Consider the following 13,908-nt stretch of genomic DNA (forward strand, 5'->3'; position numbering starts at 1 on the left):
TACTTTTATGAGCTTACCTTCAAAGAATCAAGAATTGATATACTCATAGATGGAAAAACATGCATATTCAATGGTGAGAACCCTTAAAGTTTTTAGGTTTTATGTGTTGCATTCTTATTCAATAAAATATGTGCTAGATCCTACAGTAAAAAGTATTTTGACACAACAAGAGGTTGGTTATAATAATAGAGGAGTCTGGATAGAAAAAGTCCAAGAATATGATATAGAAATAAGGCCAACTAAACTTGTAAGAGGTTATGCACTCTATAAAGTTTTGGCAGAGGATCAACAATGGAAAGAAGAAGACACTCTAAAAGTTCTTATGGTAATTCGTTAGGATTCTTGGTTCTCAAACATTGCTTATTTTCTGACATATGATGAATGCCCTAATGGACTGACTACTAAGAAAAGAAGAGATCTAAAAACAAAACCCTTGAAGTATGTGATTCATGATGATGTCTTTTACAAGAGAGAAATTGATGGAACATTTTTGAGATGTGTGGATAAGGAGTTGTAGGTAAAATTGTTGACATCTTTTCATAATGAGGCATGTGGAGGACACTTTTCTTCTACTGTCACTACTTTCAAAATTCTAAGAGAAAGCAATTATTTGCCTGACATGTTTAAAGATACATATAAGAGGGTTTCTGATTGTGAGAAATGCAAGATGTTTACTTGTAAACCTCAGCTTGCTACCCTATCTCTTAGGCCAAAGAGAATTGAAGCTCCTTTTCATGAATGGGGTTTCGATTTTCTATGCCCCATTAATCCTCTTTCCAGTTAAGGACACTCTTACATATTGACTGCCACAAACTATGTCAGTAAATGGGTTGAAGCAAAGGCAATAAAGAAGACTTCATCAAAAGTAGTATGTGAATTTCTGAAAGAGCATATATTGATTAGGTTTGGAGTTTCTGTAAAGTTGATAGTGGACAATGCATCTTATTTTTATACCTCAAAAATCATTGAGATTTGCTATGATAATGGTATTAAAGTTGGACATTCCTGTGATTATTTGCCTCAAGGAAATGGGTAGGATGAGTCTAGTAATAATAATTTGATTAATATTTTGAAGAAATTAGTCTTAGATAATAAGAAAAGTTAGCCTAAGAAGATTAATGATGCTTTATGGGTTGATAGAACCACACCTAAAAGGGCTATTGGTATTTCACCTTTTGAATTGGTCTATGGAGTAGAAGCTAATTCTCCATTGTCTCTAGAGATGGCTGCATCTAAATTAAAGACTATGATTGAAGAGGATGTTTTCAAAGATGGATTAGAGAAGATGATCTTGTATCTTACTAAATTGAAAGAAGAAATGGAAGAGATGGTTGATAAAATCATTGAACATCAAGGAAAGGTAAATAAGTTGTTTGATAGAAGAGAAAGGCCTAGAAAATTCATGGAAGGCTATTTGGTGTTGCTATCAGATAAGAGACATGAGCCAAGAGGTATGCATTCCAAATTTCAATCTTTGTGGAAAGGGCCATTTCATATCATACAATTGAATTAGAATAATTCTTTCAAGTTTGCATATCCAATTGGAGAAACCTTGTCATGTTGTTATAATGGGCAAGATTTGAAGTTGTATCAAATGCAAAATTGAAAGTAGGCAACCTCTACATAGTAGCTAGATAGGTATTTTTTTTTTTATGCAGTTTGCTTTATATTAGTTTCTTGCTTCCCTAGGTAGTTTATTGTTGTTTTCCTAGTTTAGTCTATTCTTTTTGTTTCCAAGTTGTCACCTTTTTTATGGAACTAGAGATTGAAATAGTTATTTTAAGCATTATCATGCTTAAATCTCCAAATAGAGCCAACCACTTCACAAGTTTCAGTTCATATCTTTTTTCTCTAGGGTTTTGAGTCAAGTCAAGTGTCATTCTCTTGAGTATGTTTCTAGATTAACCTTAAGGAACTTATCCTCTCATCTACCCCTTTATGTGTACTTAGGTGGGAATTCAAAGAAATATAATGCATTTGTTCATATGAAGTGATTAAGGAAGGGAAAGTAAGTTTATGCATTTACCAGATGAGAGGGAAGTTGTTCAGAAAACCTAACTCTATGATCAAGTGTTTCATTAAAGGCATAAGTATAATGGGTAGATCATAGGCATATTTAGAAAAAATGTCAATAAAGAATATGAAAACCAAGGCTAAAAGATGATATGTAGATCACAGGAACATCATGGAAACAAGAGAAATTGGATCAAATGCAGGAGAAGCAAATAAATCCTCAGAAATGGTTAAAGAACCTGGTCAAACGTGGTATGCCTTTGTTTGAAATTAAATTGATGACTCATATTTGATCTAACTATCTATATTGCAAAGTTGACAATTCAAATGGCTCAGAGATTAAGTCCAGATCATGAAATGAAGACTAGATCAATACATAGTATTTTAAGATGGAATTATAACTAACCTTAGAGATGTATCTTCCTACCCGTCAGATCAAAAGATGATCTACACTTTTTATTATGTCACTTTCCAAAGTTGCATGAGCAATAGTCATGACAGGAGAGTGACAAGCTTACATCTTTCCACGAGACTCAACTAAGGTGGTACCTTCTTTGAGTCATACACAGTAATAAAAAAGCATAATGAAGATCATTGATCTTAGGAAAAACCTATGACTATAACTATGTCACCTTATAAAATTGCTCAATCATTAAACATGGAAAAATAGTGGCAAAGCAACACATTTCCTATTGGGCCCATCACAATCCATGAGACACAGTTAGAACTTAGTCATGAAATGCCACAAAATAAAGAAGGTCATTGTTAGATTCTCAAAGCAATGAAATTTTGCCACCTATTTTCCATGGTGTGCATAGCTAGAATGTAGACCTGCATCACAAAGTAAACAAAGGGTTAATATCTTTTATTGCCACCATCAGATTAAAAATAGATTAATGCTTGTCATTATATCACTATAGAAAATTTCTCAAACTTTAATTATAGCAACATAATGACAATTTGACATGTGTACCTAGGTGTACCCATGGAGAAAGTCATCAAGGGAAATGGTTGGGTTTTAATCATGATCATTGGTTTAAGATCAATGGTCAAAATTTAAAATTGTAGTGACTGATAGAATATGAATTATACAAACTTGGTGCCTAACAAAAAAAATGAAGAATTAATAATTTTCTATAGGATTCCTAAGGATGCATGAAGCTAAACAATCATCGGGTTTTTTTAGAAGTACTATGGTTTCATAATCATCGATGGAAAAGATGCCACATGTTCATATCATTGATGACAAAAAAACTATAAATGTAATCTCATTTGACAATTCAAAGGTTGGAAAAATTGATGATGAATTGGTCTGTAATTCCATTTACACTATTTTCTTGTCATGTTTTGTGGCAAATGCATAGAGTAGTTTTGATTAAGAGTTGAAAGACAACCATGTATGATTCTATGAATAATCAGATGAATTCCATTTCACTTTGATGTTTGTAGTATAGTGATTCCATTTACTTTCTTCATATATGGTTTTGTTTCTTCTCTTGTTAGTTTCATAACATGTTAGATAGTTTTGTTGGGAAATGAAAGATAAATGTGTATGAATATATTAGTTATTGGTTAGATTCCATTTCATTCAAGGTTGATAGTGAAAGAAAATCTATTTTCCCTCATGTGCATATCTTCTTCATTCCTCTTTTGCACTTAGATGGTTAATATACATTTAGAATAGAAGCAAGGGTGAGAAATATCAAGATAATCTACTATAGTTATTCCATTGAGTGTGATAGGCTATTCAAATCCATCTTGCCTTAATTGTTTGTGCGTACAAACAATTTGGTTATTCTTTACTACTCTCAAGTTAAGAGCTTATAATTTTAAAACTTCTTATCTCATTATAAAAATATATTCATTGCATATAATTGTAAATCATAAGCAGTTTTACCTAATCATTCAAAGGGCAGTAATAGAATACATACACTAACCATTTGTTGGTAAATATCCTTTTGTCTCTCCAAACATTGGGTATCAAAGATTCAAGTTATAAAATCTAATAGGAGCACAAACTATTAACCAACAACAAGCTAGAATTGAGATCTCTAATCAACAAATCAGTTGCATCAAAAATTAGGTCGTCTCATTGTTACTCTCTAACCATTGTAGAAGTGATCTAAATCTCTTAACAGAGTTGGCTTAACAACTATTTGTAAATCCTCTAAAAAGGTGGCATTTCTAGATTGAAGTGTCTAAAGACCTTTAACAAGACCACTCCTAATAGGGTGATTAAATCCTTTAATAGGGTCACACCTAATAGTGTGTTTTGTAACCTTTAACATGGTTGGATCCTAAGAGGGCTCACTTTAAAAGAGTGAAAATCAGTAACTAGTTGCAATTGGTGGTTTTTCCCAAATTGGGTTTCCATGTTAAATCTTGGTGTCACTTGTGTTCATGTTATTTCTTTCATGTGTATCCAACTAAGTTAAGTAAGGTTAATCATAGATAATATCTTAAGATTTACATGTTAAGTATTTTTTGAGTTATAATTTTTATTTTAGTGCTTATCGAGTTACAACATTTGCTAGTGTAAACTAAGTGCCCGTGTGTTTACCAAGCATCAGTATTTTTAGTGAAGTTTGTATTCTATATTGACATCTAAGGGATTTGGGATTTATTTTAGTGGCAATTGATTCACCCCTCCCCTCTTAGTTACTCCTATATTTCCAAAAATTGGTATTAGAGTTTCATGGTGGTTGTAGAGAAGGTTTCAAGGACCTAAGCTAAAGATCAAAATGTCTTACAAAAGAGAGATCCTCAAGCTGAACATAGATGACTTCAAGGCATGGTAGGAACTCATGAGGCTACACTTGGCAACCATTGGAGATTCAAGACTAAAGTATCTAGACACTCAGTACATGCCACCTATTGGAACTATGTCTATTGAAGAAATTGTATAAAAGAAGAGTCATAACATCATGGTGATTGATATTGCTTCATCTCTCAACTATGTTGAATTTGATGAAGTCAAAGACTATGGAACTGCTCATGAAATGTGGATCAAGCTGAAAACAATGTATGGAGGAGATGATAATGTTAGAAGAGCTAAAGCTGAAAGTCTTAGAGGATAATTTGATCAAATAAAGATGAGAGAAGATGAGAAAATTGCAAAGTATAGTGACATAATCAAAGCCAATGTTTTTCCTATCAAAGCTTCAAGAGGAAATATTGAAGATGAAATAGTGGTAAGTAAGTTTCTCATAGCACTTCTTCCTATATATGCAATTAGAGTATCAGTAATTCAAGAAATGAGATGCAATCCAAATAATGATATAACATTGGATGTAGTAGTTGGAAGATTGACAACATTTGAGCTAGATAACTATGATAATTATTTTCCTAGTTCTAGCAATCTTGAATCTACATTTGAAGCCAAGTTGTCACTCAAGAAGAAATCCAAAAAGTCAAAAGTCAAATAATCTAAAAGTGAAGAGGAAGATAGTTCTGAGAGTGATCTTGAAACTATTGAGGCATTAATTGCAATAAGGTATCCCAAAGGCCAAGGAAAGTACAAATAAAAGATTCATTTGATCTATTTCTCTTGTGAAGAAGTTGGACACATTGCTACAAGATGTCCAAATAGGGTAGACAAAGATGAAAAGAAGCACAAAAAGTACAAAGGCAAGAAGGATTTCAATAACTACAAAGACTACAAGGAAAAAGGTAAGAAATCTTGTTTTATGGCTAAAGATTTAGATAGTAGTGAAGATGATGAAATGGTATATATTGTTGTAAAAGATGAAGGAGATAAAATTACACTTATCTCTCATGTTAGAAAAATGATACATCGATCATTGATAGTGACTTCTCACATCATATGATTGGTGTTAAAAAAAAATTTGAACATATGGAACACTATGATGGTGGAAGTGTGAGATTTGGAAATAATGAACCATGTTGCATAAAAGGAATATGTTGTATCTTACTAACCAATGAACTTAGATATGATAATGCTTACTAGGTTGAAGGACTAAGACATAATCTACTGAGTGTGGCATAGTTGAATAACATTGGATTCAAGGTAGAATCCATGAATGGGAAGGCCAAGCTAGTAGATGGAAAAGGAAATCTAGTTGGGTCTAATAATCAAACCACAAGATAACCTATTCTACCTAGATCTTAGTGAAAGTTCATGTTTTATTGCTCAAGTAGAAGAAAGTTGGTTATGGCATAAAAGTCTATGTCATGTGAAGTTTTGATAATCTAATCAAGATAAGAAAAAAATGAAAGAGTGAGAGATATTCCTAGTCTAAGGAAACCTGATATGGGCCTATGCAAAAATTGTTAAATTGGTAAGATGGGCAAGACAAGTTTCAAAAGAAAAAACTATCATTCTGAAGAAGTCTTGGAGCTAGTTCATACAGACTTATGTGGAACTATTGGAATAGAGAGTCACAATGGAGATAATTATTTTATTCTTTTTTTTTATGATTATTCTAGAATGATGACTATAATGTATTTGAAAGATAATTCTAAAGCATTTCAAAAGTTTGAGTGGTATCTGACTAGAGTAGAGAAGGAAACTAGAAAGAAGCTAAAGTGCTTGAGATCAAACAGAGGTGGTGAATTCATTTCCAATGAATTCAATGGATTCTTCATTGAAATAGGAATTAAAATAAAAGTATTAGCTCCTGGTACACCACAACAGAATGGTATAGTTGAAAGAAGGAACAAATCCATCATGGATTGTGCAAGAACCTTGCTGATAGCAAAGAATGTTGCAATCAAATACTAGAAGGAACCAATTAGTACTACGGTGCATACCTTAAACAAAGTACAACTAAAGAAAGAATCAAATCAAACTTCTTATGAACTATGACATGGCTACAAACTTAATGTAAGTTACTTGAAAGTATTTGGTAGCAAATGTTATATCTTGAAAGAATCTAGGAAAGGTAAATTTGATGTCAAAGGTGATGAAGGCATATTCTTATGATATTCTTATAGAAGTAAAGCATATAAATGTTTTATTTTATCAAATCATAAGATCATAGGAAGTGCACATGTGAGAATTGATTAGTTTGCAAAAAAGAGTGAAGAAGAAAGCAACAAAGAAGTTGAGGATTACATAAAGTTCATCTATTATGAATCTAATACATTGCCAAATCCAATTGGAAATCAGCACACTTCCCCAAAATATCTGAAGGCTATTGAGTTGCAACCAATGCAACCCAAGTCATAGTTTAAAGGACCTAAGTTGCAATTAGAAGCTACCAAGCTATTGCTAGAGCAAATTGAGTCTGATGGATCTGAGTCACTTATAATAGGAGCCGAGCTTGATGCAAAAGCTCATGGCAAAGCTAGTGGAACAGGTTCTAAATCAAAAGTACTTATGTTAGTAAGATATATCAGAAGGAACCATGCACCTGATCATATCATTGGAGACAAGTTAGATGGAACAATGACAAGAAACAAATTGAAAGCTACATGTTTGCTTGCTAAATTTGAATCTAGATCAATTAAAGATGCATTGGATAATGAAAGTTTGATTGAAGCTATGAATGAAGAGATAGAAAAGATAGAGATGAATAAGACTTGGAATCTTGTTCCTAGACCCAAGGATAAAAATGTAAGTGGCACAAAGTGGGTTTTCAAAAATAAGCTAATGAAGATGGAGAAGTTTCAAGAAATAAAGCAAGGTTAGTATGCAAAGGTTATTCTCAAGAAGAAGGTATTGATTATGGTGAAATTTTTTCTCTTGTTGCAAGATTAGAAGTTGTGAGAACTTTTCCTTATTATGTTGCACATAAAGGATTTAAATTTTATCAAATGGATGTGAAATTTGCATTCTTGAATGGAATTCTTGAAGAGGAAGTTTACATAGAATAACCAAAAGGTTTTGTAGATCCTAGTAAAAAGGATATGGTTTGTAAACTACATAAGGCATTATATGGACTCAAGCAAGCTCCTAGAGCTTAGTATGAAAGACTTCATAACTACTTGATAAAGATTGGTTTTCAAAGAACAAATGATAACAGTAGCTTGCATATCAAAGAAGGACCAAACAAGAAGATTGTATTAGCATAAATATTTGTAGATGATACATTGTTTATAGGAAATGATGACTTATGCAAAACATTTATAGAAGAGATGAGTAAATAATTTTAGATATCCATGTTTGGAGAGATAAAATTCTTTGTTGGATTGTAGGTCCAATAGAAGAAAAATAGTATCTACATTACAAATCCAAATATAAGATACTATAGAAATTTGGAATGGAAGATTCAAGACTAGTTAGAACACCTATGTCTACTAGACATAAGCTTTCCAAGAATGATGAATCCAAGGAAGTAGATCAGACCACATACAGATCAATGATTGGAAAATTGCAATATCTAGAGTACACAAGGCCTGATATTGCATTAGTAGTTGGTATGGTGGCAAGATTCTTAGCAAATCTTAAATAAAATCACATGATGGCAATCAAGAAAATCATGAGGTATCTAAAAGATACTAAAAACTATGGATTATGGTATAGGAAAGAAGGCAATCTAGATTTGAAAGCCTTCACATATGCTAACTAGGAAAGAAGTGTTGATGACATGAAGAGAACTAGTGGTGGTTCTTTCTTGGTAAAAGACTAGTGTCTTGGACAAGCAAGAAGAAAAGTTATATTTATCAATCTATATTAGAGGTAGAATATGTAGCAGCAATAGTTAATTGTTCCAATGTTCTTTTGTTCAAGCAACTATTGGCAGGTATATAGATAGAAATCAAGGATCTAGTGGTTATCTTATGTGATAACGCTAGTGCAATTAATATATCAAAGAATCCTATGATGCACACCAAAACCAAGCACATTGCTATAAAATATCATTTTTTGAGAGAATTGGTTCAAGATAAAGAGGTAAGATTGGAATATGTGAATACTAAAGAACAAATTGTAGACATATTCACTAAGCCATTACCTAAGGATGCATTTTTGTTTCTAAGAGGTAAGTTAGGGGTCAATCCCCTATCCAAAGCTCACTAAATGAAGTTTAGTGATGCATCAACTTGAGCATGTTGAAGATCAGTCAATTGATGTAGTATTTGAGAAGAGCATATTTCATATGAATTAGTACATGAGGTACATTGATATTTATTGAATATTGTCTTTGGCATGAGATGTCATAAAAGGAGACTTTTTTGTCATATCACATAAATTTTTTTAAGAGGAGAATTATACATGTTACAAAAAATTTGTTTGAAGATGTTTGAGAAAAAAGAATGAACTTGGTCTAATATCAAAGAGGCAGAGTTTTCTATCAGAAGAAGATATTGAAGATAGAGTTTTGCGAGTAGATGGAGAAATTGAAGGAAGAGGGAGTTCACATTAATAGAGGGAGTTCTAATGGATGAGAATCAAAATAAAATTAAGGATATGTTCCATAATTTATTCTTTCTCTAAAATTTCATTTTATTATGGCATGTTTCCATCAATGCCAAAGAGGGAGATTGTTGAATACAATTAGTTAATTGTGTATTGTATTTGATGTTACACAAAATGTCATATCATTTCCAGTTAGTGTATGTCAAGCTCACTCAAGTGATGAAGATAGTTTCCCATGTTTGCCTAGCATTCTAGACTTTTCCAAACTCAGAAGATAGTGTCTACCAAGTTCACTCATGTGAGAAAGAGAAGTTCACAAAAGATTGAGTGTTAACCGAGCTTACTCGATTAATGAAGGAAAAGTTGAATGGAAGCAACATTAATCGAGTTCACTTGGTTACCATAGGAAATTTGTGAAGATGTAGTGTTAGCCAAATTCACTTGGTTAACATAGAAAATCATTTCCAAGTTAGTGTCTATTGAAAAGGGTTGGCTAATGAAGGATTGTCTTGTTTTGGCATATTTAATGTAATAGATTTTTTTGTTGGTTCTAGCCGATTGAGGAGATAAATATTAATAATTCTAAGTTTTATTCAAGCTGACTTGACAATGTGTAAAATATAAATATAAGGTCAAGTTGATGATTGAATGTGTGTAAGTGGATGAAAATATAGAAGATGCTTAGAGGAAGCAGAATATCCTTGTCAAGCTGCAAAGATACATTTGATCAAAATGATCAAGTATACAATCTAGAATTGAGATCTATAATCAACAAATTAGTTGCATAAGAAATTAGGTCATCTCATTGTTACTCTCTAACTAATGTAGCACCAATCTAAATATCTTAACATAGTTGGCTTAGCAACTATTTGTAAATCCTCTAACAAGGTGGCATTTCTAGATTGAAGTGTCTAAAGATCTCTAACAAGGCCACTCCTAATAGGGTGATTAAATCCTCTAATAGGGTCACACAGGTAATAATGTATTTTTTAACCTTTAATAGGGTTAGCTCCTAACAAGGCTCACTTCAAAAAAGTGAAAATCAGTAACTAGTTGCAATTTGTAGTTTTCCCAAATTGGGTTTCCACGTTAAATCTTGGTGTCATTTGTGTTCATGCTATTTATTTTATGTGTATGCAACTAAGTTAAGTAAGGTTAATCATAGATAATATCTTAAGATTTACATGTTAAGCATTTTCTGATTTACATTTGCTATTTTAGTGCTTATTGAGTTACAACATTTGCTAGTGTAATATGAGTGCCTGTGTTTTTATTGAGCATTAATATTTTTAGTAAATTTTGTGTTTTGTGTTGACATCTAAGGGATCTAGAATTTATTTTAATGATAATTTATTCGCCCCTCCCCTCTCAATTACTCCTATATTTCTAACATGTTGTGGATGAAACAAGGTTGGTCCTAGGCTAAACCTAACCAAACAGAGCTAATAGAGTAGATGATTTGATCCTAGGACCAATGGTTTGAAATATACACAACCTTGCTCATTTTAATTGAGCAACATTGCAACTTTTGGCTATAGGTGAGATACAGATGCCAAATCCAAAAAAGTTGAACCTTTAAAAATTGAGATAGGTTGTTATAGACCTAGATAACACAATCTTGTATCACCTAACATTTTTTTAATACCTTACACAAGCTTAAATAAATGTCAAGTCAAAGATTGCAACTCGATGCACTTAGATACCCTTAGGGATGCTTTCATTTAGTGTGGTCAATACCATTAGAGGGAAATTGTGGCTAAAATGAGGTTGGTCCTAGCCTAAACCCAACCAACTAGAGCTAACAGAGTAGATGATTTGATCCTAGGACCAATGGTTTGAAATATACACAACCTTGTCCATTTTAACTAAGAAATATTGCAACTTTTGGCAATAGGCAAGATACAAATGCCAAATCCAAAAAAAGTCCAATCTCTAAAAAATGAAATAGGTTATTGTATGCCTAGATAACACAATGCTGTGGCACTTTACAATTTTTCAATACCTTGCACAAGCTCAGAGAAAAGCTTGATCAAAGATTGTAGCCCGATGGTGCTTAGATACCCTTAGGGATGCTTCCATTTAGTGTGGTTGATACCATTGGAGGGAATTTGTGGCTGAAATGAGGTTGGTCCTAGCCTAAACCTAACTAAAAAGAGCTAACATAGAAGATGATTTGATCCTTAAGACCAATAGTTTTAAATATACACAACCTTGCTCATTTTAATTGAGCAATATTATAACTTTTGAGCCAACAAGTTATTAGGGATGGGAAACTAGGGTATTAAGTTACTTAATACATCATAGGAATCTTAATTAAGGTCCTAAAATATTCCTAGATGGATCCATTAGACCAAAATATGTCAAGAGCAAAAATTGCTCAAAAGTTGCAAAGTTGCTCATTTTGCAATTTTTGCAAAAAGTTGCAAATTGAGGTTTGGTCATAAATAGCATTTGCATCATGATCTCCAGCACATATACAATCGTCCATGTCATTTGGTCATTTTCCAACCAAATTTTGCACTTGGTTGTGTATTCTTGACAACTTTTGCAAGAATTTGTAAAAAATACACTTTTGATAAATTTGCACTTTGCAACTTTTTAACAACTTTTTGCACTATTATGCAAATTTTCTCTTCTCATGTTGTATTTAGGGTGGTTAGGTGGTTAGTCACCCTTTAGGACTCCTCTTCAATTCTTTGCAACTTTCTTGCCAAAAGTTTCAAAGTTGCACAACACAACTTTTACATTTTTTTGTAACTTATCACCAATTTGGTCAAATGACCTTCCTATCATCTCAAACTTAACCACAAACTTTACCTATGGTAAAAACCTAACCCTAACTCTTTGTGGACCCTATTGACCTCATGATGACATCATCATCATGCCTTGTGCCAATTAGAGGGCTATTTTAAGCCTAAAAAGGGGTGACATCGTGTAATAGCGAGGACATGGTCCAAAATAACCCAATCCAAGCTTTGCATATGTTGTAGAGAATCCAAATGAGTATCCAAATCTAGAATTTATTTTCCTGGTGTTTTGGGAAACTTGGAAGAAAAATTCAAGAGGATAGCCATCTAAATCCAAATAGGTTGAAGATAATTAAATATTTTTTTAAGTATATCATCAAACCCACGAAAAAAAAAAATATGGCATCTAAATATGCACATGTTGCATATCTTCTCTTTTTTATATACAAAATTTGGCATCTAGATATGCACATGTGACATCTCTTATCAGGTTTTTATAAAAAATATGGCATGCAAATTTGCACATATTACATGTCTTCTCTTTTTAATATACAAAATTTGGCATCTACATATTCACATCACTATGGAGTTACAACATTTTGCATAAGATATATACAAAATTTTCAAAATTATTCTACCATATGTAGAATGATTCATCTATATAGCACACAATCAATCAAGGAAATGTTCTAGATCAGCTCTAACCCTTATTGTATCAAGTATTGCCTCGTGATCAAATTCACATACTTTTCACAACTTCTTATTAAGAGGCCTACCATGATACAATATCAATTGAATTTGTTTCAGCAATAACATTAGAGTAATAAAGAATATATTTGTGTGTCTCAAAATCCTCTAATAACCATATGGTAGTTTTCTTGATAGGACACCTACATTTAATTGTAAAGACAATTTAAAGTCAAAATTGATACATTATACATGAGAAATTGACTTAAAGAGATCTTCATAGTAGGGGAAAAAAATATACTACCTTCTAAGTCACGTGCTTGTTATAATGATGGGTGCTATTGTGTTCTTAATATCCTTACCGTTAATGCCTATAGCTATTTGTTTCTTTTTGGGCTCAATACACTGACATAGAAAGTAATATGTTCCTTCATTGTTATTGTGATATGCAATAAGTGCATATACATGACCTACATTATATAGAAGGATAAGTTAATGGAAAAATTTAAAATAATCTATTTTAACCAAGTATTAAATTTATAACTTAGTACCTAGTTCAACTAGGTCAGATACATGCTCAAAATCTATTGATGCTTCAACCTAGTTGAGTTGTAGTGATGTAGGAAGTTGATATGAATAAATTGGACTCAAAGTTTTACAAGACCATTGGTAAACCCACTCTTTTGATTCACAATCATCCCATAAATGATGCATACATGAAGAGAAAAAAACATGCAAGATTTCTAGTATGAATAGCTAGTGATGCTACATTTGAACTTTGAAATGAATGCATCTCACTTGATCTTGTAAGTGTACAACAATCTTGAAAATTTTTGATGTTAGGTTCATGTATAACCAAAAATATCTATAAACCATAGACTTACCTATATTACTAGTCCCATCATAGAATTACACCATTGAACAATTGTTTTAATATTTTTTGATATTGCACCACCTTCATATTTTAATTCCTCTCTACTAAGGGCTCTTTTAACACATGATCCAGCACCATCATGCTCTCCCTTTCCATGTACCATCTCAATTAAATTCCAAAAATGTTGCACTCCACTTGTCACATGCATCCTACTGAACCAATAGAACATCCTTACATTCTTCAATTGTGCGATGCAATTATCTGACCAT

This window comes from Cupressus sempervirens, chromosome 11 (genome assembly GCF_028749045.1).
Source record: "Cupressus sempervirens isolate cs-2001-9-10 chromosome 11, ASM2874904v1, whole genome shotgun sequence".
In the NCBI taxonomy this organism is placed as follows: domain Eukaryota; kingdom Viridiplantae; phylum Streptophyta; class Pinopsida; order Cupressales; family Cupressaceae; genus Cupressus; species Cupressus sempervirens.